This window comes from Carettochelys insculpta, chromosome 15 (assembly GCF_033958435.1).
Source record: "Carettochelys insculpta isolate YL-2023 chromosome 15, ASM3395843v1, whole genome shotgun sequence".
Lineage (NCBI taxonomy): Eukaryota > Metazoa > Chordata > Testudines > Carettochelyidae > Carettochelys > Carettochelys insculpta.
In genome coordinates this window covers 22486744-22513209 of record NC_134151.1, presented here as the reverse complement: position 1 = coordinate 22513209, position 26466 = coordinate 22486744, and the positions used below count along the sequence as shown (strand labels likewise).

The window sequence follows — 26466 nt, the reverse complement described above, 5'->3', positions numbered from 1 at the left end:
ACCGGGACGGGAACTTTCTGAGTCACTACAGGGGCTCGTCTGCATACTTGGCTTAATCCAATTCTTGACCTCAACCCTCCACGCTCTGATTTGCTCACCTTGATTATCTTTTTCTGATTTGTCCACCTTGCTTACTGTTTTTGGTTCTCTGTGCCTTAAATATTGAGTCTGTTCTGGTCTGGCTATGGTCTGAAGAAGTGGGTCTGTCCCATGAAAGCTCACCTAATAAACTATTTTGCTAGTCTTTAAAGTCCTACTTGACTGCTTTTTGTTTTGATAGTGTATAGACTAGCACAGCTTCCTCTCTGTTACTAAATAATTTGTGACTTGTTATAATTATTTGCTTGAATTTTAAGAAAATTTTAATTTTAATTTTTAGCCTCTTCAGGACACACATTACGGGCCTCAAGTTAAGAGCTTCACATGGGATGTTGAGGCGGTCAACTCATCTTGAAGCCAACGGGAATTGACATCTATTGCACCACATGAGATGCTCAATGCTTTGCAAGACAGGCCTGTGTAAGAGCAAGAATTTTGCAACACTGTGTCATCCTATAGGAGGCAGTTCCATTCAGCCGAGCTGTTCTTTTGTGGTAGCTATCTGTTAGTGCGCTTCAAGGGCTCAGACTGATGGTATTGAGTCTGCTTCTCCAATGGAAGGAAAACAGATACATGTTCTTCTGTGATTTGTTTTATTTATACTGTTTCTGTACTTATCGGACTTTCAGAGGAAAGTATGTTTATTATCACACGTGCACACACTACTCCAACTGTGCATACAAATGAACACAGACCACGTGATTCTCTCTAGTTCTCAATCTCCTACTATAACTAAACAGCCTGATCTGCCTAATGTAATCACAATCTCAACTGTCTTCCAAACAGAGTAGAGAAAGCCTATCACTTAAAACAAAAAAATTTCAGAAATCAAATGGAGAGAGAAATCTCTGAGCTGCAATTTATTTGCAAATTTGACTCCATTAACCATGGATTAAACAGGGACTGTGAGTGGCTCGCAGCTTACAAAGACAGTTTCTCTGCTTTGGGTGTTGATAGCTCCCCATTAGATGCTGACAATGGCTCACATCCCCCTGTCTGATTGGACTTGTTTTTTCCTCTTTTGATAAGTACTGTTGATACTGTGCCATTTCCACCTTGCTGAATAGACCTTGTCAGCTCTGGCCCTCCCTCTTACTAGGACCCCACTCTTTAAATACCCATCTGAAACCATCCCTGCCACTCATGCCTCTGATGAAGTGGGTCTTTGCCCACAAAAGCTTATGCTCCAAAATATCTGTTAGTCTATAAGGTGCCACAAGACTTTTTGTTGTCCCCTATCACTTGCATCATTTAAAACTAGCCTGGGTGAAGACACGTGCACCATGGATAAGCCAACTTCTTCTTGTAGCCTCCTAAGCATACCTATGGAAGCACTGTGAGAGGCCTCTGGTGATCATGCCAGCAAGGATACCAAAGTAATGGTAGCAAAACAAAAAGCAGTCAAGTAGCACTTTAAAGACTAACAAAATAGTTTATTAGGTGAGCTTTCGTGGGACAGACCCACTTCTTCAGACCATAGCCAGACCAGAACAGACTCAATATTTAAGTCCGAATAAATGGTCTGAAGAAGTGGGTCTGTCCCACGAAAGCTCACCTAATAAACTGTTTTGTTAGTCTTTAAAGTGTTACTTGACTGCTTTTTGTTTTGATAGTGTATAGACTAGCATGGCTTCCTCTCTGTTACTATTCAAAGTAATGGTAGATGTACTGATGGTACAGGTTGAACCGCTCTAATCCAGCACTCTCGGGACCTGATTGGTACCAGACAAGAGAATTTGCCAGACCACGGGAGGTCGTATTGTCTAGCAGTGTTACCAACAACACTTCCACTGCTTACTGAATTCTTAGAAGACATTTAGAGGTAAATTACAGCTAAATAACAGCACAGAATGCCGAGAGCCAGGACTGGTGGCTGTAAACAATCTTTATGGGACCACAGGAAACATGGCCACATCTATGATAAGTGGTCATCCAGCTAGCTAAAATCATGCCAGATTATGGAGTTTGCCAGAGGAGAGAGTTCTGAATCAGAGAAGTTCAACTTGTAGTAGGCATTGTGATGTGACCATTGGCAACTGGATGAAACCACCAACTCAAAATGCTGTTTAGGGTTAGGTTCTACTCCCACTGACATCTATAGGAACAGGGTCAGGCCTTTATTAGGTAAAATGCGCAGACAGAACTGCCATCCAGCAATAAGAAGCTGTTACCATCCCAAAGTCTGCTGTCTTCTCCTCGCCATCCCACCATTTTTTCTTGTAAACATAACAGTAATATTTGGGACTTAAATGTAATCAAACTTCCAATTTAGAAGAGTCAATGAGGAATCAGATCAGTAGCTTAGCACTAGTAAGAAACAGTGCTGGAAAACTAATCAAACAGTTCCCAGCACACCAGAATCCATTTGTCTCTCTTCCCAGGATCATAAAAAAGTGAAACACGTAAAACAAGAACATGACGTTTTAGTTCCCGGGAGAAAAGGACTGAAGCTCAAGAGGTGCAATAACAGCTAATGCCTGCTTTTGTCATCAGGTATGCATTCCTCGCTTTGTGTGCTGAAAAAAATAAATAAATAAAGAGGGCTTCTGTTCCTGTGTTGATATAGTTACAAAGCAAGGGCAAAGCCCAGTTCTCTGTTTTCTCTCACAACACGCAGGCACAATGGTGTCCTTATTACAGGGAGCCTACATAAATAATAGAGCCCTCAAATGTAAGAAAGGGAAGGAGCATTACAATATTTAGTTCCAGAACTGGAAAGGGGTAGCTTTTCCTACAGAACAAGACAACCTGGTACGATTTGGAAACCCAGCAGCTCAGAATATAGTCTGATCTCTGTAATTCTTTCCCAGGAAAAAATTCTACTGGCCCAGAAGGGTTACTTCAATTACACCAATTGAGGATCTGGCCCATTTGCAGACTGAGAGCAGATGTTTCTATTGGTGCTTCTTTCACTTCAGTGGGAGTTTTGGTTGCATAAAGACAGCAGTATCTGGCTCAATTTCTCTCTTCAATGCAGATCTACCTCATTAATCTTTTGAGGACAGTGGGCATATCTTCACATTCTACTAAGCATTCATTTGGCTGGTAGTCTGGAAAATACCAGTTAATCATTTAAAGTTTGGAATCTCTATGAACTTCAGGAGACATTGGGAGGGCAGAATATATAAATCCATTAAATACTCCACTTGTCATCTTTGTGACCTTGACCTTTAAAATGGGATTTTATGGGTTTAACATTTATGTTTTACCAAGAATTTCTTTTTACTAACTAAAAATTTCACTGCCAGCCAAGTATGTGATTCAGCAAGAGTTTTGGTGGGGAAGAAACACAAGATTAAGTCCCAGGAATGTTAACACATGTATGGTAAAGTTAGAAATAATGAGGAATAAATAATATTAACAGAAAAATAAGAGACATAAGGATTTAACTTTTATGGTTGTTATTCCTTACGTGTCATAAATGTAAGACATGTTATAATAGGTTCACTGTGTTTCTAGTTTCGCAGTGGAACACGTCTGAGACTAATTATATTTACAAGAGAAGAAACATTACAGTTTTGTGGGAGACATATGGGCAAACTTAAGGTTGAAAACCTCACTTACTTTCTCATGTAACAACAGACATTGTGACTGAAGATTTTACATCCAATTGACAAGCCTGGCTAAACTTGCAAATGTTATCAATTAAATGGAAAGAAACTCGAAGGATTTGATCCAATTTAGTTCAACTGTACTTAATACATTTCAGGCACAATTTCCAATGAGCACTTGAAAAACAACCTGAAACTAAAAGTGCTATCCACAGATATTTAAAAAATGAATAAACGTCTGTATTTTAAATGCAAAATTTGGCAAGGACATCTGTTAGCTGGAACAACATGAGGTTTTTACATGTGCAAATGGATAATTACAATAAAAAACCTACTTTGTTCTTAAACAGCACTTATTTATATATCTTCCTTCACTTATATTACACAAGGAAATCTAACTTCAGAGCTACAAAATAGTTTATCCAAATTCAGGCAGTGAATCAATGCCAGATCTGGAAACTGACTGCATGCCTCCTAACTCCCAATCCCATGCTCTGTCTACATAATAACCTGGCCTAGGAGGCAACATGCTGAATACATGTTTTGTGAGAACATTTTCAGAGATCCATTAAAAATAAGCTGTGAATCTTCAGACTCAGAGACTTAACAACTCAGCACTCAAACCCATATGTATTAACCTAAATAGAGAGTTTTCACAGATGCTAGGCAAACTCCAACTAAAATGCTATTAAAGCACTCTGAAAAGTCACACCAGTTATTAGGTACCTTAATATGGATTTATGCCCATGTGCCTATGTCTGTGGAAGAGCTTTCATATGTCTTCCACATTCTATGGAATGAAGCCTGCCATTTGGAATATGAGAACAGCTGGGAAGAGAAGAAGGGTTGGGAAGGAATAGATACCTCATTGAATCATTCTCACCCATGTAATTCTAGGCTTGGTTATGTCTCTGCAACTGTCTGCAGCGTGTGATTCCTCATCTCCTGCTGGAAAACACCATATGACAGCAACAGGAGACAGGCTGACTGAGCAGCAGATGCTACTTGTAGAAAAAAATAACATTCCCTGCTTCAAACAACCCACTTCATTCAAGATATTGTGAGCTGTTCTCATGAGTCTTTGGACAAGACTATGACAATTGTCATTGATATAATATACTTGGACTTTTGTAAGTCATAACTAGGGACTCATGACATTTTGATTAAAAGTCTACAGTGATACAAAATTAACATTGAATGCACTGAATGGATTAAAATCTGACTAATTGCTAGGTCCAGAAAATTAGTTGTAAATGACGATCTGTCCCTTCATTTCTAATGGGATGCCACAGGAAAGAATCGGTTCTTGGCCCTTTGCTTTTTAACATTTTTATCAATGACCTGGAAGAAAATGGAGGAACACAACAATCAAGTGAGTGGTAAATAATAAAGAGGCTGGGACGCAGCTACAGAGCAATCCTGATTACTTGGTAAACTTGGCACAAGCAAACAATTTGTGTTTTAATGCAGGTAAACGTTTTATGTACATGTAGGAATAAAGAATGTAGGTGGACTCTAATCGGGAAGCAGAAATTCTGAAAAAGATTTGAAGGTCATCATGGGCAATTAGCTGAACATGAGCTTCCAAAGCAACACTGGCCAGCCAACATCTGTTTTGGCTCTAGTGCAATTGCTGCTAGAGTACTGTATCCAGTTCTGGTGTCCATTATTCAAGAACGAGGTAGATAAATATTACAGTATTCAGAGAAGAGCTGGGAGAATGATTGAAGAACTATAAAACCTGCCTCACAGTGATAGACTCAAGGAGAGAAGATTGAAAGGTGATGTAATCACAGTCTACAAACGTGTGGGAAACAAATAATTAATAATGGGCTTGTTGGTCAGGCAGAAAAAGGTATAACAAAATTAATTGACTGGGAAGCTGAAGGTAGATTGGGGTGGCCAAATACTGGCCTAAGGGCTAGATCTGGTCCTCCAAGGTTAGTCCATGGCAGGCCCCCACCTCTATATTTACCTGAACCTTCACAGCTGTCAGGCAATCGCAGCTCTCTTTGGCCATAGATCACCATCTGCACCAACAGAAGCAGCGGAAAGTGGTGTCCTGGATCACACTGCTTCCCACCCTGAATGACAATCCATGGCCAAGAAGAGCTCTAGCAAAAATCATGGAAGAGTTAATATATCTGAATGCAGCAACACTCTGTGGCCCCTGCACACAGACTCCCAAACATACAATTTGTACCTGCAGAGCACTTAAGATGCATTTCTACAGACTGCTGACAGCCAGAATTTGGACTTTTTTGGCAGCACATCTGGGCATGTTTGGCGCGCATTTGGGTAGAATCACCTCCTGTTTTCAGAGTGTGACCCATAATATAATTTTTCATTTCATGAACTCCAATGGAAGTCCAAGCATGGAAGAAGGGCAGACATCCACCTTGTGGCTCAGAGATCTGCATGTAGATCAGAGCAGCGCCTTCATACTGCAATTGCATTGTCTTAGAAAGAGTCATATAAAGTAGCCTTGTTCAGCAGCAGAGAGGGATTTGAAGGAGGGAAGTATGAACAGGTGCAAACTGAACATTTGCCATTAGCAGAAAGACCACACTATTTGTGGAATAGACATAAACATGAGTAGCGTGAGTTCAGCTGATCTTTAATGGGAGGAGTCCTTATACATAAATCCTCCTGTTATGTGGAGCATGTGCACACTACTAATGGGGGGAATTAGTAGAGACGATCTTTTAGACTCAATGAAACACATATCCCTGATGCAAGCTGAGCCATTAGTTTCTGAAATTCTCACTTGGCATATGGAAGAGTAGAGCATTTATGTTCTCTTGAGACACCACACAGCTGATATTCCAAGCGTGCCAGAGTGGGGTGAGTACCACATACCATGATCTGGATGACTCTCCTTATCAGACCAAATGGGTACTAATATGAAGACCCAATAAAGGTAGCTTGAAAAATCTAGACATCAGCTGTTTCTCAGAACGCTGTACAAAGCAGCATAGGAACTTTAACTCTTGTTTCTTTGCAAAATATGATCTGAAATCGGGGCTGGCCGTGTTGTCTAGTAGCTAAACACTTATCAGTAGCAATGAAACCGAATCAAAACTCCTCAGATGAACACAAGAAACATAAACAGCAGTCAAAAATCCAAATTCAGGTTTGATGGACCAAACTTATAATGGGCAAAGCCAAAAATCTGCATCTCAAAACCCTCAGTTCTGGATGCTTCAAGAGTTTCTGATCTGAAAGTTGTGGGTTAATGTTCTATTATGTAAGCCCTTGCACAGGCAACCTGAGGTTTTTTTTATTTCTTAACTTCTGAGTGCTTGACTTTGCCATCTTAATTTCTTAACATCTTTTTGTGCATGTCATGTAGACTAGCACACACACACACACTTTTTCCCAACATTTTTGAAAATATGTCTAAATTCTTTTCATGGTAATAAGCCCTTCATACCACAAAATTACATGACAGGATTTCTTTCTGGCTATGCTTCTTCATCATATTGTCATTTAAGGGTAATTTTTTCAATGCTACTTTAATTTAATAATACAAATCTTCAACAAATGGATGCAAAATAAGCTTATTTGTGTGTAAGAGAAAAATGAGGTATCAGTTATATAATACCACACATACACACACACACACACCCCCACACACACAGAGTCTTGCATGATTCCATGGGGAGATGGGTCACAACTTTCCAATAGTCACAGAAATTCAGGGGTGGAAGGGACATCAAAAGGTCATTTGGTCCAACTCCACACGCTGAGGGAGGACTAAGCACACCTAGACCATCTGTGAGAAGCGCATGTCTAACCCATTCTTTAAGAGTTCCAATGATGGAGGCTCTACAACCTCCCTTATAACTGTATCCCAAGACTTAAGTATCCTTGTAGTTAGATAATTTCCCCTGCTTTCTAACCTAAATCTCCTATGCTGCGGACTGAGCCAACTACTTTTTGACCTACTTTCAGTGGACAGAGAGAATAATTGATTGCCATCCTCTGTAATAACCCTTAAGATATTTGAGGATTGTTATCAGGTCTCACCTCAGTCTTCTGTTCTCACGATCAAATATGCCAAATCTTGTACCCCTTTCCCCGTGGGCCTGGTCTTCTAAACATTTTATTGTCTTTGTAACATGTAATACAAAGTCAAGCTGCTATCAAGGAAATAAGGAATTAGTTTGTCATTGAGATTAACATGTAACATGTTACCCTTCAAGTAAGCAGGTCAAGGGATCCCTAGAAACCAGCATTTTTTTGCAAGATGAATCTCTTTAATAAATTTCTTCCAAAAATATTTTATGCCTGAACCACCACATGTGCAAACATATTCACCTTTACTTAAAAACACCTTAGACAGGGCACTTCTGTAGCAAAGATATAATGGATCTTAATTGGAGTCCAATGCACAGACAGTGACTGTACAGTAATTTATAAGTATTTTCTTTATGAGCCACAGAAATTGAAGATGTATAGCTCCAGATCAATGTCTTTGTCCTAACCCCCTTCTCATTATTTCATCTGGGTTGTTCGCTTATCAATATCTTTTTCAATCAAAATTGTATATATCTTAGAAACTAAACTTCTTGTTCTAGCTCGCTTAATTGTGATTAGAGGTCTATACAGAGCTACCTCTTCTGATTTTAATAATAGCATATTTAAATAAATAACTTTGTAAATACGCAATCTTTATATTATGTGTATTATTACACACCTCCTGGTATAAATTTCAAAGCACGACTCAGGAACAGCTGTCTGAACTGAGTAATCTCACTCCCGACTCTCACCCATGAGTAGTCACACCAATATTTCCTAAACAAGTAGATAAGAGAGAAAGAGCTTTGGTGACAGAAATTTAGACAATTTGTCCAGAGCAGCTAAGGTGGCCTAGATGATTGGGTGACTTTTTATTTTTGGTGACCTATATTTCTTTTTAACTCAAGTTAGTACAAATAGTTATAACTGGACCCCAGCCATGTTCAAGTTTTATCCAGTATTGGGTAATCCATGGCTAGCCCAAATGGCCACATTTTTTTTAACTGTGGTGCATAATATAATGAAATAAGCTAAATTAGGGAAAGTTGTACAACCCTCTCTGTTGCTTTAGAGGGAATTTTACAACTCACTTTTGTCCCTTTTTGTTTCCATATAAATTTTAATGGCACATCTTGTCTTGTTGTTAACATCACATCAGATACAGAAACAGGAATGCACTGAAGCAAAAATAGTAATCTAGGGAGGACATTAATCTTTAAGTGTCTACTTACAGAGCCAACAAATTTCATATTTGTTCTATTCCTTCCAGTCTTCTATTATTTTATTCCACACTGAAAGCTAATTTGCATTTAAAAGATTTTTAAAAGCCTGATTCAAAGACCCAATGAGGTCACTGACAGCCTTTCAATAAGCTTGAATCAGGCCCTAAATCAGCCAGGAGGATATGGAGAAGAAATATCCAAAGTAATTTATCTTTCACATACTACTGAAACTAATGTAATCCCATTTTCAAGGAGGTTTAAATTTCTACAGATTCTACTGTGATGAAAAATGAGCAAAGCATATTGATGAACTTAAGCTCAGTAGACAGGGAATGTAGGTCTCCTTAACTGTACAGCTCTCGGCTACTGTAATCAATTCTAAGCATGGAAATCCATTTTTTTGTAATGCTTTTCTCTTAAAGGGTTAGACCTTATACTGCCATAAACTGGCATGATTCCATAAATTTCAGAAGAGTTCCATTGTTTATACCAGCTGAGAATCTAGCCAAATTCTACAGGTGAGCAAATTCAAACATTATTAGTTTATAAAGGCATTGCTTACAAATAGGGGAAAAAAGTTTATGTCTTTATTACTTTAAAGGCCTGAAAAGTTTTCACTATGTTAACACGTCTTCCCCTATTCCCGCAGCTTTAAATTGGATATTTGGGTCTTGTCTAACCCTTAGGACTCTATGGCTAATTAGAGAAACAATAAAATTATAACTTTGAAATACTAAAGAACTGAAACTTACTCACATAAATGGGAAACTATTTTACTAAGACTGTTTGAAATGTGTGTGGGATGATTTGACTTGACATAAATGGTATTTCTAACCCAGCCTTTTTTCTTGTTGTGAGTCACTTTCAAAGATATTAACATCCATATGCGATAACTGGCATTACGAGTCATTTTGGTTTTTCACCTTTGTTTTTTCAGTTTACCATGTGCTCAAGAAAACTGTTATTTGTGCAGTCAAGCACTCCAAAATGGGAAATATCAGGATTAAGGGTGCCTGTGCAACCTTTATTGGGCCTCCTTGTGCCTATGAGTTTAATTCAATTACATCTTCATATATATATATATTTTTTTTACTACAAGGGCCCATCCTACTCCATTTCCATTCCCTACTCAGGCTCATTGCTCCACTCCTATTCTCTTTGCCTGCCCTGTCCCAGTCCCCACTCAATTTTCTCACCCCCGTTCTAGTCTCTTGTACAGTCAGTCCTACTCTTCCCCTTCAGACTCAGGCTTGGTCTACACTAGGCAGGTAAGTCACTTGCAGATATGCAATTCTAGCTACGCCAATTGTGTAGCTAGAATCGACTTATCTGCAATTGACTTACCTGTCTGTCTACACAGAGGGAGGTCAACGGGAGAACTCTCCCACTTATGCCCTCGTGATAGCGAGGAGCCCAGGGGTTGAATACCAATCCTATATAGTTTGATTTTATGTATTTCTATCTGATGCACAAAATCAAACTCTGGAAGATTGACCCTGAACGGGTTGATCTTCCCTTTAGTACTGTTGCAAGTTGCAGTCTCTTCACACTTACTCCCACTTTCCTTGCCTAGCCAGACCAAGTCCCCACCACTCACAGCTCCTCTTCTGAGCTGTTCTGCCACCCACTCCTATTTCGCCCAACCCCAGGCTTCTCACTCAACCTGTCTCCCCTTATTCAGATCTTTACCCCAGTCTCCCTCTTCTCTAGCTCACAGTTACAGTCTCCTTGTCCAACAAGAAACAGCCCCTCCTGTGGCTTCCAATCCAGATTCCTTGACCATCCAGTCCTAGCCTTTTCTTCTCCAGAACTTTAGAAATCCAGAGGAGAAGGATGCTGGGCCTGGTCTCTTTACCCAGCCAGTCCATTTTCTCTCCCAGTCTCAACAGACCCTAGCTGTAGTGTACTCCTTTCCCCTCCTGCTTGGCCATCTTTTGTCCACTCTATATTAGGATGAGGGAGTCTCCTCCTCCATACTGGTTGAGTACCAGCAGGGGATTACTGAGAGCACAGGGGAAACGGAAAGCTTCCTGCTAGTTCCAATGCATTGCACCAACCCAGCCAGGAGCAGGTATCACAGGGAAAGACCTGCTTTGCCTCTGTAGTCCTATCCTGGAGCCAAAAGGGAGCATGCTCTGGTGTTCTGTGGGGATGGCAGCTGGAAAGTCCACCCCTGTGTAGGAGCTGAGAAGGGACACAGCATGCTTAGCTGCTCCATAAAGCAGAGACACGTGCAGTCTGGTCAGCCCTAGGAACCATGCTCTCAGCAAGGATGGACTCTGAAGAGATTTTTAGCTGCTAAAATTAAAGAAGCTTCTGAGTATGAGCAAACTGCACTTTTCCAAACACTCAGAACTTGGCCAATTTGGGTAAATTTTCACAAGGAACAGCAAAATGCACACCCCTGATATAAAAGCCACTCCCTGGGGAATTTCAACTTTCTCTTCCAAGTCAGGGAATCACTAGAGCTGTTCAAATAAAAGCTGTCAGAATTTTTTAACAGGGACAAAAGAAACTATTTTCCCTATTGCCATCTCTGAAATGGTTAAGCTTTTTTGGGCCAAAGTTTTCAAAACAAAACCAAAACCTAAAAGGCAGACACAAAGCATGGAAAATTTCTGCCTAGCTATTTAATATTTGGCGAAGTTGTAAGTAAAGTTGTAACAGGGTCTTATAATGGGAGTCGTCAGGCAACCTTAACAATAGAACGTACCACCAACCCAGCCTGTAATTCTGCCTATTTTGGACCAAATTCTGATACACTTACTTAGGTTGCTAGCGGATTTAAAGTGTTATTCACCATGGGAAAGATAGTAAGATTTGAATTTAATTTTAATTTATACCTAAATATCAACTAATGCAAAATGACAGCCCCAGTATACAAAATATTCATAATAAGAGTCTTGATTCTGCAGGTTTTGAATTCTGCCCTCAATTTTTGTAAAATATGATCAGTTTTACAAAAAAAGTATAATCTAATTTCTCTTTTAATTTGAAAATGGGACCATTTACAAGTAAAAAAAAATAAAATCAAAACCCCTCTTCCCAACAAAATGGATCTCTTTAAAAACAATGTACCAAGATATTTTTAAAGTTTGAATTTCAAAATTTTTTGACATTTAGTTTCACATTAACATGCACAACATTTTGAAATTCTGAGTAGTTAATTTTTTAAATTACCCATTTGTGAAAAATATTTTAAAGGGCAAAATAAACTGCTGCTCTATTATGAGCTGCTTTCCACAGCATTGTGAAGAAATATTTGTTGTTTCTACATAACTCCGCTCAGTTCCTGCAACAGTGGCATAACAGACTGCTATAGAGATTTATTTCTGACATGAGCATTTAGTTAATGGGTTTCTGCAAAACAGGAAGAAACATTTCAAGTCCATTATTGCCCTTCTGATTTTTATAGGATATAAGTGTGTAACACAAGACTTTAAAATGAATTATAAACGTTCAAATCAGCGACTGAAAGGAGTGTATATATGAACCAAATGGCCGGAATTATATGATCATAACATATTGGATTAGCAGCATTCTGAGCTATAAAAGGATTCTTTTCACATATAATTTTTCTAAATGTTCCTCTGTTATTAACAGACATTGTTACACTTCTGATAATGTCATTACTTGTTTAATACTGAAAAACTGGTAAAAAAAAACATATGACCAGGAAACAAAACATTGCAAACACACAAAAATCCCCTCCTCCCACGGCTTTTTAAGGGATCAGGGCTGTACTGTGGTGTTAACACTTCGTAGTAAATCACATGCAACAGGCTAGCTTAAAAAGTCAAATTTTCCAAAAATGCCAAATATCCCCAAACATGCAGGATCACCGAACTTTGCATTGTTGTCATCACCTCGATGCCCTTTCTCCCACCTCGTTCCAAGCATCACTAAATTCATCCACCTCTGTAGCTTTCCCTTCACTTTACATAGGCCAATTCCCTCCAGCCATGCACACTCACACTTACAGGAATTAGAACCAATTGGTGTAATGCGTGTAACTGGGTAGTCCTCAGGAGCATTCATCAAATCAGCAGCCCTGAGCCCTGCTTGCAAACAAACATAATTACCTGCATCCCACTAGCGGACGGCTCTCCCTTTGTGCTTCCCAGGGCCAGCTTGTCTTTCGCTAACTCAGCCAGACGGTGCTGTTTCCCTGCAGTGCCAGCACGTAGCAAAGGCTTGCGGTTAGTCAGCCCTTCACACAGCCACAGGCAGGCTGGATGGAGCTCTTCCTAGTTAGTCTGAACCACAGATTAAACTCTTCCAGTTTCTGCTACTATTAGAACGTAAAGGTAACTGGAAGAGCCCCCTATCCAATCAGACGAGGGTAGGTGGGGTTAGAATAAGGAACCTGAAGCTCTGGCGTCAGAGTAGAAGCATTTCAACGTGACCCAGATCTCCTCGTGCAAAAGGAGGGGGAACGCGCAACAAAGAGCAAAAGAGTAACAGGCAATTCGTGCCACTGATTACAGTGCTAACGGGAAGATGCAGTGGTTAGACGTACAAGGTGCAGAAATAGTATGTAGGACAGCCACATATTCCTACCACCTTCACTCCACTGAGGAGCAACCGAGCTAAAGAAGGAACCTGGGATGATTAGTCTTTTAGATAAGCTGAGAGATGGATCCAAGTTAAAATTCCCAGAACGGATGGGATCTGGAGTTTGTGGCCAGGACTGGTACTGTTGTTATGCATGCACTCTGAGCTTGCCTCTTCCATTTCCTTTACTAATGGTGGACAGTTAAGGCTTAAAGGAGAAGCAGCCTCAGAATCCATACATTGTTCTGCTGCTCCACTGCCCTAAGAGTGGAAACACCAGTTTAAAAAAAAGTAATAAAAACTATCCCACAGTTCCTCCTACGTCCCGCCTCACACTCTGGGTTAAGCACCTAGTGTCTGTCCATGGACTTTGGGGACAGTGGTTGGGTCCCTCCTAGAATCCCTTGCCAACTAGCTGCTCATAGAAGGGCACGTTTGCAGCCACAACCCAGAACTTCCGTTTGCTTCCTTTGTCTTCTGGTATGCCTGCCTGAGCTACTGCAGCGCTGCTGGACATCCCTGGTGTATTCATTTTCCACCATGCTCTGTGAGATCTTGCCATAGATGTCTGCATTTCTTTTGCTGCTTTGTAGTTCTGCGACCACAGCTTCATCCCCACACACAGCAATAAAGTCCTGAATCCCCTGCACACTCCATGCCAAAGCTCATCTGAATAAGACATAATCTCCTAGTGTAGACCAGACCTGAGAGCCAGTAGTGAGGAATGAACAGCTGAATTGGATGGTATCTGCCTGAAGTTAACCCAGGAGCCTCCTCACTCACTGGCATTAGGCTTTTACATAACACTTATAATACATGGAAGGATTATTTGAGGACCATTCTCCACTTTTGTTGTTCCAAAGTTCGAAGCAGGAATCCAGAGGGGATCTTTCCAGAGTAGCAGAGTATCCAAAGAGAGCATGCTCACCTGTTCTGAGTACAGTAGACCCCTGACTTACTTGGGGGTTGCATTTTTGCAACTCCCACATAAGGCAAATTTCCTGCATAATGCAGGGGAACTGACCAGGCTGCCGCCTGGTTCCAAGCTCCCCGACACTGGGAACCATGGAGAGCTTCACCCCTGCTTCTCCCAGTTGGAGGAGCTGGGGGCTGGAGTGCTTTAGATTTGCACTTAACTCGCGTTAATGAACAAATTGAAATTGTGCACACTGTGGTATTGCTATATATCTAGGACTTTAAACAGAGATAGACAACTTTTACAAAATCCATCTCACTCTATTACATTTTTTGTGCACACATGTTGAGGGACTATCACATTTAACTGATACCAGTTCAGTAGATGAACTACAGATGTTCTTAAAAAGATAATTTTGTAAGGTACTGGATGGCAAATAGCATTACTAAATGTTCACAGACTCTTTCACCTTAACTGTCCGGCTCAAATCAGTCTAAGGTTCGTAATGACTGTAAGATGTTATGCTATTATAGTTGTTCTGAGGCATGTAGGAAGTGAAAACAAAAAAGCAGTCCAGTAGCACTCTAAGACTAACAAAATAATGTATCAGGTGATGAGCTTTCATGGGACAGACCCACTTCTTCAGATCATAGCCATACCAGAACAGACTCAACATTTAACGCACAGAGAACCAAAAACTGTAATCAAGGTTGACAAATCAGTAAAATTATTACCAAGGTAAGCAAATCAGAGGGCAGAGGGGCAGAAGGTCGGGGATGGGACTCAAGAATTAGATAAAGAAAAGTATGTAAAAGAGCCCCTATAATGAGCTAGAAAATTGTTATCCCAGTTCAAACCAGGTGTTAATGCGTCGAATTTGAATATAAAAGAGAGTTCAGCAGCCTCTCTTTCCAAACAGTTGTGAAAATTCCTTTTCCGTAAAACACAGACTTTCGGGTCATGAACAGAATGGTCATTAACAGAATGGCCCACTCCATTAAAGTGCTGGCTGACAGGTTTGCGAATCAGGAGTGTTTTTATGTCTGTTTTATGCCCATTAATTCTTTGTCTGTGAGAGTTTGAAGTCTCTCCAATATACAAAGCATTGTTGGCACACGATGGCATATATGATGTTAGTTGAGGAACATGAGAATGTGCCCGTGATTCTGTGAATAACCTGGTTAGGTCCAGTGACGGTATCTCCAGAATAGATATGTGGACAAAGTTGGCAACTGGCCATGTTGCAAGGAAAAGTTCCAGGACTGGTGTTCCTGTGGTATAGACTGTGGCTGTTGGTGAGGATCCTCATAAGGTTGGGAGGTTGTCTATAGGAGAGAACAGGCCTGTCACCTAGGGCATTCTGGAGCGTGGCATCCTGATTAAGGATAGGTTGTAGGTCTTTAATAATGTGTTGCAGTGATTTGAGTTGGGGAGTGTAGCTAACGACCAGTGGTGTTCTGTTCTTGGCTTTTTTGGGCCTATCTTGGAGCAGCTGGTCTCTGGGTATTCGTCTGCCCCATCAATTTGTTTTTTTATTTCTCCTGGTGGGTAATTCAGGTTAATGAATATTTGATAGAGGTCTTGTAGTTTTCAGTCTCTGTCAGTAGGATCAGAGGAAATGTGATTGTACCTTAAGGCTTGACTGTAAACAATGGATCTAGTTGTGTGCATAGGATGGAAGCTAGACGCATGTAGGTTAAGTATAGCAATCAGTGGGTTTCTGTTAGAGTGTGGTACTGATCAGGCCATTCTTGATTTGTACTGTAGAGTAAAGGAAATGTGTCTCTCGTGTGGAGTAGTCAAGGCATAAGTTGATGGTGGGGTGCAGATTGTTAAAGTCTCTGTGGAATTCTACCAGAGTCTCTATGCCATGGGTCCAAATCATAAAGATGTCATCGATGTATCGTAAATAAAGGAGGAGTAATAGGGGACGAGAGCTGAGGAATCGTTGTTTCAGGTCAGCCATAAATATATTAGCATATTGTGAGGCCATGCGGGTGCCCATAGCGGTTCCACTAATCTGGAGGTATAAATTGTCCCCAAATTGGAAATTATTGTGGGTGAGAACAAAGTAACAGAGGTTAGACACCAGACTGGCTGTGGTGACATCAGGGATGGTATTCCTGATCGCTTGTAATCTGTCTTTGTGTGGAATATTAGTGTACAGAACCTCTACATACATGGTGGGGTTGTCATGGAACTTTTCCGAAGTTCTGTAATTTCCTCAGGAGGTCAGTGGTATCTCGGAGATAGCTGGGAGTGTTGGTGGCATAGGGTTTGAGGAGGTTCTCTACGTAACTGGATATTCCAGTGGTAAGGGTTGCCAACATGATAGGGCGTCCAGGGTTTCCAGGTTTGTGGATTTTGGGAAGTAAATAGAATAATCCAGGTTTGGGGTCAGATGGTCTGTCTGAGTGAATAAGGTCCCGAGTAGCAGCAGGGAGTTCCTTAAGTAGCTGCTGTAATTTCTTTTGGAAATCCAAAGTGGGATCAGCAGAGAGAGGTCTGTAAAATTTGGTGTTGGAGGGTTGTCTGGCTGCCTCCTGTTCATAGTCTGACTTATTCATGATGACAACAGCACCCCCTTTGTCAGCTAGTTTGATTGTAATGTCTGAGTTATTTTTGAGACTCTGGACAGCATAGTGTTCAGCATAGTTCAGATTGTGTCTCACTTGGCGTTGTTTGCGTATAATGTCAGTGTGAGCACGGTTGTGGAAGCATTGTACGTAGAAATCCAGACTTTCACTACAACCGTCGGGGGACTCCACAGAGTTCTTCTTCTTTTGGTGTTGGTCCTTCTGCCCCGCTGCTCTCTGATTTGCTTACCTTGATAATAATTTTTCTGCTTTGTCAACCTTGATTACTATTTTTGGTTCTCTGTGCCTTAAATATTGAATCTATTCTGGTATGGCTATGATCTGAGAAGTGGGTCTGTCCCACGAAAGCTCATCACCTAATAAATTATTTTTTAGTCTTTAAAGTGGTACTGGACTGCTTTTTTGTCTTCATAGTATATAGACTAGCATGGCTATCTGTCTGTTACTATATAGCAAGTGAGTTTGTGACCATAAGTGTCCATGTCTCCACTATTGTTGATTTTTCCAGACAAATCTAAGAATAAAAGAGTTTGGAAATGTAACTTCTGAACCTCTTTATGCTTTTTAGTGGGTGCATCCTGTGGGGTTGCTTAACAAGCCAAAAATGTAACAGTCTAATTAAATGCCCTAATGTGGAGTAGCCCACATTTTTCCTTAATGAATTTCAAAAGGAAAGTCATGTGTAACTGAGATGTGAATTAAGCCCTTGATATTGAAGAGCTCTAAAAACATACTTCAAAACCATATATCTCCCCTCTTCTTAAACTGAAGAGGTTTGGTAAAGATAACACAGTTATACTCATATTGCTACTGACAGCCTAGTATTTGCTCCAGTTTTCAGTTACTTAAACTTCCAAACACCTACTCGCTAATTGTATGTTTTCACAACAGGATGAAGTGAAATTCTTCCCATGCTATCACTTATTAAGTCACTAAACACAACTATTGAAATACAGAACAAACAATTACTCTGCCCAAAGTTTCCACCAGGTCATTTATCATAAAGGTTATTTTGGTCAAGAATTTACAGTAATTCTAGACAAAGAGACAGGAAGACAATATGAGCACCAGAAACTCTGGAGTTCTAGCCCAGCTTTACACTAACTGCTGCACACCCTTTCACCTCTCTGTGTGCCACAGTTTTGTCATATGGAAAATGAGGAATAGTAATAATCTATATTTGTATTGTATCTGTTAACACCTGCACAGTGTTCTTCATGATGTAAAGTGCTACATATACATGTAAGTAACACAAAAAATTAGAGGTGAGACTGCCATTGGTGAGCAGATCCTTATCCAATGTCAATGACTGTGAAGCATGAGGAAGTAAATTAAAATCTTGTTTTTAGTGAATCTAAATATTAGTGATGAAAACAGACCATTTGATCATTTTGATGTTGTGACTTAAGCAGATGTATAGAGGAAAGGCGAGATACCTGCTGTGAACAATGTATATTCAACTGCGTCCACATTATTTTTTAACGTTTGAAAAGTCTGTTAGGTACCTATATATATAATTATTTTAAGACATTGAGCAGAAAATGTTGGGAATCTAATGGTATCTCAGGCTAGTAATCAGAGCAGGGAATGAGAGGTAAAACTTCATTTTTAAAAAATTCTCAGCTCGCTTGGGCTACATCTACACAGCAGCCTTATTTCAAAATAAGCTATTCTGGAATAGCTTATTTTGAAATAATACCGTTACACATAAAAATGCATTTTGAAATAGCACTTAGCTACTTCATAATACATTGTCCACACACATAGCACCTATTTTGGAATAGAGCCATTGGGTACACTATGGCTTATTTTGAAATAGGGGTTATTCCTCCTGAAATGAGGTTTACTGATTTCAAAATAACACACCCACTATTTTGAATTTATTTCAAAATAGCAGGTGCGTAGTGCAGATGCTAGCCAAGTTATTTAAAAATAGTGTCTGTTTTTTCAAAATAACTTTGCTGTTATGCTGTAGCCTTCCTGGGTGAATCAAGACAAGCCATGTGATCTCTCTATCGTTCCACTTTTCCAGCATGACCAACATAAATTTCACTGGTGTTGGCATGGCTATGTTGGGGGAGGTGTCCCCCTCTCCCATGTTCCCTCCAATCTTTTCCATCCACGTGCAGATTTTTTTCACCTTTGTGTGGAATAAATTTGATGTGCACCAAGGCATGAGCCAATGTGTACCACCAGTAGAAACAAAAACGCTAGCTATGGGTGCCCTGCTTATCAGCTGGGTGGCATGTGAATATCTCTGAATTTCCTCCTGTGGTGGAAGGGAAAAGTTGGCAGCCTGAAGCAGGGCTGGGAGGAGGTGCAGGAGTAGCAGCAGGTGGAGAGAAGTGGCCCTTTTACAGAGAAAGCACTACTTCTGTCCAGTTGCCCACTGCATGGCTGCCCCCTGTTCCATCAGAGTCCTCCAGCCTGAGAGGGCTGCTTGCTGTCACCTGGTGAGCTGGGACCAGCTGCTGAGCCCTGGGAGTACGGCCAGGGGATGGGGCAGTGAGATGGCCAAACTGGTGATGGACTGGGGGCAAAATGGGGAATGGGATACGGGCTGCTGGGCTGGTGCTGAGCAAGGGAGTGGTTGGGGGGATGGGTCTGAGCTCTGCTGTACCAGTGCTGAGCAAGGGGCAGGTGGCTGGGGAATGGGGTGGCTGGACCAGCACTGAGCCAAGGGCAGGCAGCTAGGGGAACGGGGCTGGTGATAGCTGGAGTCCACATGCACTATGCAGCTGCATAGGGCACCATGAAATTTGGGGCAATTTTGTGGTACCTTATGTGGCTGCATTTTGAACATATCGGTAACAATAGCTGTGCTATTTAGTCACCAGATTACAGAATCACTCGTTTACTTTCTCTCTCATCCAATGCGTCTTCAAATATTTATCCATAGTGGAGCAGCTATTGATGCAGAGAGACCCTGTATCCATAGTGGAACAGCCTGAACAGTAGCCATCAGATTATCCCATAGCTCAGTGATTAGTGTTTATTTTATTTTTTACTCCTCTTATTTCTAAACACACAGTTCTCTGGAAATTGCCACTGCTCCCTGCTGTATAGCAACAGCATGATTAAGACATTTGTGAGGGTACAGCAAATTAAGCTTCTATAGAAGATATTAATGGACTCTGCAGAAAACACCTGACATCTCTTGCATTTCAAAGTCCAGTGAATTGGCTCAGTGAACTAGAATTAAAACCCTTGTTTATCATGGCCAAACATCTATACCTGTGCCTAATGCTTTTGCTCTCTTGTGGAAACAAACATACCTCAGTACCTAACTACAGGGCAAAGCTGCACATTCTTCAGTTCTCGTTTACGGAAATTTAAAAACCATTAGCAGACAAACTTACTGACCACTGTCATTAGTATAATTCTAGATGAAAAAATATGGGAAGGCCTGGTTCCTGCCCGAAGAATCTTAAATTTAATAACAGAACAAGACATATAAGGCACTAGAAGACCAGGCAGGAGTCTAATAATAGTGTGGATTTTTAAAGGAATGTGATCAGTTCTAATTTGGCTGAGATTTTGATTTTTATTTAAGGAAAAAAACCCAAATCCTTAATATCACGAACACTCATCTGTGAAGCTACAGATTAACATGGCTACCACTTTGAGCTTTAACAGGACTACTTGAATGAGAGTTAAGAGTTAACGCATGACTGCTTGCAGGGAGAGAGATCCAGCTTCAGTCCAGCTAAATTGTTTCTATGACTGTTCAATTCCATTCTTACAGCAAACGCACATTCCTCTGTTATGTTTACAATCCAAACTTTTCAACATTGCACTAGTGCAGGAAACCAGAAACTGACATTGACTAGAACAAAAGGAAAGCTCATTAGTCCACCATCTCTGCACAGGCTGATGGAAAACCTAAACAACGAGCCAAGTGGCAAAAAGTATTTGCACTTTTTTCAGTTTTAATAATCTCAACTCTTGGTACTGTCATACTTAAAGGTGTTTGCGGCTGATCCTGCAAATACATAATACGGCCATAGTGCTTACTGCCAGGTCTAGCCTGCTGACTTCAGCTGAATCACTTCTGATGACAACATTAGTAATAATAGAGGTGTCTGCTGGATCAGACTCAGAAGGTTTTTTAAAAATATTTTTTTAATTTGAGAGTGACCCTTTAATATGACAGACTATGAGGAAGAAGCACGTGTCTTAGGAGGAACATCTGCTTGTTCTTTTAGAACTAATACTACTATAACACATAAATTCTTCCCTTTCCCATTTCCTTTGTGTTAAGAGCACACATCTTGCTTCACCTCTCTTTCTCACATCCCCTGGGTGAAGTACTGAAAGACTATTAAACTTGAGGAAGATGAAGAAAGTCTTCAGTTCAGATATATGTGGGAGGAGAGCATAGGCAATACAGTCTGTGAACACTCTGGGGAGGGAAACTACTATAGTAATGGAATCATAGAATACCAGGACTGGAAGGGACCTTGAGAGGTCATGGTGTCCAGCCCCCTGCCCTCATGGCAGGACCAAGTACTTTTTAGACCATCCCTGATAGACACTTACCTAACCTGTTCTTAACTATCTCCAGAGATGGAGATTCCACAACCTCCCCAGGCAATTTATTCCAGTGTTTGACCACCCTGACAGTTAGGAACTTTTTCCTAATGTCCAACCTAAACCTCCCTTGCTGCAGTTTAAGCCCATTGCCTCTTGTTCTATCCTCAGAGGCCAAGAAGAACAAGTTTTCTCCCTCCTCCTTTTGACACCCTTTTAGATACCTGAAAACCGCTATCATGTCTCCCCTCAGCCTTCTCTTTTCCAAACTAAACAAGCCCAATTCTTTCAGCCTTTCTTCACAGGTCACACTCTCTAGACCTTTGATCATTCTTGTTGCTCTTTTCTGGACCTTCTCCAATTTCTCCACATCTTTCTTGAACTGTGGTGCCCAGAACCAGACACAATACTCCAACTGAGGCCTAACCAGTGCAAAGTAGAGTGGAAGAATGGCCAGAGAAGGAACTCAAGCAAGGCCCCCCTGCTGGCTGGTCTGCAGGGCTGAAGAAAGGCCCAGGGCAGCCTGGGGAGCCCCACAGTGTCTGCAGCCCTGGACTGCGGCCCGTGGGGGCAGCCCAGCTACTGGCTCTGCCCATGAACAAACCCCTCCTTGTCCGAGGCAGTGTCCCATCGTTCCCTGGCCTGGGGGAGCGCCAAGGGGCCAAGCGCTCAGTCTCAGCCACTGCTCTCTGGCACCGCGGGAATCTTGGGGCGTTTGGAGCATGGCAGACAGCCCCTCAGCTGCCAGCGTGCAGGGCAGCCCGAGTGCTGTGCCCGAGGCCTCCGCAATGCCAGGGGCACCTGTGCCAGTCACCCTGGCCCTCACCCCAGCCCGACCTGGCATGCTGCAGGCTGGGTACAGAGCACAGCGCTGCTGTGGGGCACCTGCCGGCCCTGCTCCTGCCCAGGCTGGTGGTCCTGGCTGTGAGCCGGCCCAGAGAGTGCAGCCTGTGACTCTGGGAGGTTCGCCGTGACAGCACCACCACAAGGAAGGGGAGTGAGCCGCAGGCTGGGGGATTGCCAGGGACCCCAGCTGTCCCCATGTGGATGGGCTGCAGCTCATCCGGCTGTCTGCAGAGCTGGGTTCGGACACGCCCCTGCCACCATTGCCCTGCACTGACACCCAGCCCCGGTCCCACTAGAACTGCCTGGCTAGGCACCGCCGCCCCCAGGACCCTGCCACAGGCCCAGCGAAAGGCAAGCAGGGGGGACTGGGCGCCTTCCTGCAGGGCATCCCCAGGTGCCTGCCAAGGGGCAGCTATGGGGGAGCCACCAGGGAAGGCACAAAGCAGCTGGCCTGATGCAGCTCTGGCCAGGCCAGGCCAGGCCAGGGAGAGCTGCAGGGCCCCCATACCCGCAGCAGGGCCCTGTGTGAAGGGGTGTTCCCCTGTCCCCTGTAATAACCAATGCAGGCCTGGTCCCCTGTCACAGCCCCCCAGCTCTGTCCTGGCTCCTCACTGGTGCCCTCGCTCGGAGATCTGTGCCAAGCACACAGGGGAGCGAGATGCTGAGCTCTGGACAGGCAGCTCCTTGAACCTGTTATTGGTCCCTGCCCCAGCCCCCTGCAGACAAACCTACCCTCAGCCCCCCGGAACCCAGCCGCCCCAAGCCCCCTGCTAACCCAAGCCCTCGCCCCAGCTTGGTGCACTGGGGACCGGAGACGCTCTCTCCAGGGCATGGAGCCAGACACTTAGCAGGCAAACAGCTCAAGCAAAGAGGGCTGCTCAGCCCCGGCCCGGGACTGCAGAGCCAGCTAGGCCCAGGGGATGAGCGATCCCTATTTGCTACACTGCAGGGAAACGCAGGGCAGTGGCAGGGTACAGCGTCTGACACAGGTACAGGGAGACCAGGCAGGAGGCCCCAGAGTATCCACATCTCACTGGAGCAGCCGCCCTAGCCAAGTCCAGGTCCTGCTGCTCCTGGCCATGGCCCTACTCCCCCAGCCCAGGTATGTCAGCCCCTCTGCGCCACTTGGCCCTGTTCCACTATATACATATGTATGGTTAGGCTTTTGAAATACCTGATACATTATTCTACTGGTTTTTAGCTGGCATATTTGTAAAAAGAGAAACTTTCAACTCAAAAGAAACATTTTCTCATCATATATAGTGAACAGACTTTTCAAGCATTAAAACAGACAATAGGCATTGTTTGTTTGTTTGAAAATAAGTGTTTTTAAAAATCCTTCTACAGGTCCAAATTTTTGTAGAGCACATGCTGTTTAATTTTTGCTTTTATTTTATCTTGGCCAAGGAAAGTAGTTTGTCAGTATAACTTTTGTTAATAACCAATTTCATTTTCATGTTCTTTTTGGACACAAATGTAACCACATGCAAAGGGCAAAACCTCACACTCAGGTAGAGCTCTATCAATCTTAGTGAGGCTCCATGGACTCCGCATGACTGCAGGATCAGGGTCTTTTTTTGCAAATGCTGCAGGGCAATATTTCTTTAAATGCAGACAACTGATGAACTGGGATTTTTTTAAATAATAATGGGGACATTTTGTTGGGTTCGGTTTTTGTAAAAAAAAACGTTTCACGACATCTTACTGACAAGTTAATTACAGTCTGATAACTTTTCCAAAACACTTATCTTCATGTTTCAGTTTTCTACTCTGAGAGATTATAGTGCTCATGAATGTCATGTTTCCAGTAACTAATCACGTCTTTTTCAGTTGACAGCAACAATTCTATTAGATTAGAACAATAGTAAAATGAATTCTTAGCATCGGAAGAGACATCCTTGCTTTCAAGCCACAGCTAGTCTCATGTACAGTAAACACTTTCATATCCAGCAGTCCCAGGACCAGGGAGGATGCCGGATAATCATATATTCTGGAAAACAGAGAGGTATACCTAGCTATGCATAACAGTAAAGAAAAACAAGATTCAATCTTAAGAAATAAACAAGAATGTATGCAGAGTACTTTATTTACCAACAACAGTAGTATTGTACACTGTGTACTTATACTGTGTTTATTTGTATTTACTTTCACTGTACTGTACTTATGGAAAAAGTAACTAAAATGTACCTGTGGTTAAAATGCTGGTTATTTGAGAGTTCTGGATAATAGCATGCCAGATATGAGTTTACTGTATCATCTATTTTTCTTACTGGTTCACCCTCCACATTCAGTTGCTTCCAGGTGACCATTCTCTTTGAATCCTGGCTCCAGAACGTAGGCATTTAGGATTCAGTAACTACAGTCACAAGTCACAACAGTTCTTCAAAACTCCACACACCACAATAAAAGTGGCTAATTACCAGGAATGAAGTGCATGTGCACAGAATGGCTAAAACATGGTCAGCCGCAGGGTGCACTTGCTTGAGGCTGCTCTGCTCATAACTGACATTCTGTGCTGCAGCTCTGTGGGAGGAAGAGCCATGGTGGCTTTAAGACCATCTTTGCACTCTCTTTTCTAGGCAGTTCCAGGGACAAGTGCAACCTGCTGGATAAAGCAGGTAGTAAAAGAGCTGCCCTAAATTATGGCTGCCTCCTCAGGAAGATATTAGCATGGCCACAAAGCCTCTGATATTATGCACTAGATTTTCCAAAAAGCTCAGCCCCTAGCCTCAGAAACAACAGTCAGACTGTGACAGCCTGGTAGACAGACATTTTTTAAAGGTCAGACCAGGGAGCTGCTGAGTGTTTTTGAAAATTTAGTCCCAACTGAGGGTACTAAATGCTTGAAAATGTAATCCCCAAATCTTTTGAAAACCTGGCCTCATGTGATCTAGACCTGCTATGAACATGGTTAGACAACACAACATTTTAACTGCCAGTTGTTTATATGAGTGACCCCACTGTTGCTGCCATCAATGGAGCTGCATCTTGGATAGTGCATTGGTGGAAATTTGAAAAAAGGTGACAGGGCAATCACACTGTATGGTGCATTCGGTTCATATTTTCTCTGTGATGTTCACTAACAAGGGGCCAGATTGGACACCCGGCTTTTGGTGACTGAGACAACTGACCATTGGAAAGAGCAATTCATTTCACACAGGCCAGCAAACAATGGTAATTTTCAGGGCACTTCTGACATCTGTTAACTAAGGTATATAGGCCTCTCTAGCTCATTTATACTTCCGTGAGACAGCCAGTCCACCCAATAGCTATAATTTCCAACCTGCATGTTTTAAAACCGTTGTCATCTCACAGGGCAGTGTATGCATAAGAATACCTGAGATTTTACTAGGGATCCACCAGATAAAATTGCAGTAAAAGATTTATTGTTACCTCACTCAGCACCAATGCTCCTTCTAATATTTTCCATCCATATGTAGATTTTTTCCACCCATGTGCAGAATAATTTATTTAATGTGCACCAAGGCATGTGCCAATATGCACCACCAGTAGAAAAAAAATCCTAGTTCTGGGTGCTCTGCCAATCAGCTGGGCAGTATTTGAACCTCGGAGTGGCCACACAAGCATCAGTTTACAGGGAACACTGCTCAGCACCTAGAAGTTACGAACTGTTGGAATGGTGTGATGCTAGCATGTTGGTTGATGGGCACTATTTAAAAAATGTATGGAAGTATTAACCAATCCACACAACAAAATTGTTAAATTGAACTGACCTTAGAAGTGGCAGTACTCTCCTTTTATCATAACGTAATCAGCTGTGAGAAGGCAAAAGAAACAAGGTTACATTATTCTGGTATGCAGACATTGAGCTGAATATAATCCTAATCAGTTTTATAATTAACCCTCCAATCTGAGTGAAAGTATGCTAGCCTGACATTTTGTAAATTAATTAAGGTTTCTATGTACTAGCATTCCTTTCTTGGAAACACCGACACAGGAACGTTAAACAATGGGGTGACATTTTACCATACTACTGATAACATGGCTGTAATTAAAAACTGACAAGAACGGAGATTCTCTCAGGTATTAGCCTAATAAAATAAAGAAAATCCCAATTAGACACATTTAGCAACATGCAGTTCCATACATTCCAGACATAATCAATAGTG

At 41.9% G+C, this 26466-nt stretch overlaps 1 protein-coding gene across 5 annotated transcripts in view; it reads right to left on the bottom strand.

Moving 5' to 3' along the window:
- The window catches only part of SHROOM1 (shroom family member 1), an 86366-nt gene extending 60280 nt beyond the window's left edge, over window positions 1-26086 (bottom strand). For 4 of the 5 annotated variants that reach the window (XM_075009794.1, XM_075009795.1, XM_075009791.1 and 1 more), the window contains exon 1: window positions 12976-13152. The gene's annotated coding sequence lies outside the window, so the exon portion shown is untranslated. Of the gene's footprint in view, window positions 1-12975; window positions 13153-26070 lie in introns of those variants that run through there. The other variant, XM_075009792.1, reaches the window with a different exon arrangement.
- Between the last annotated feature and the right edge of the window lie 380 nt (window positions 26087-26466).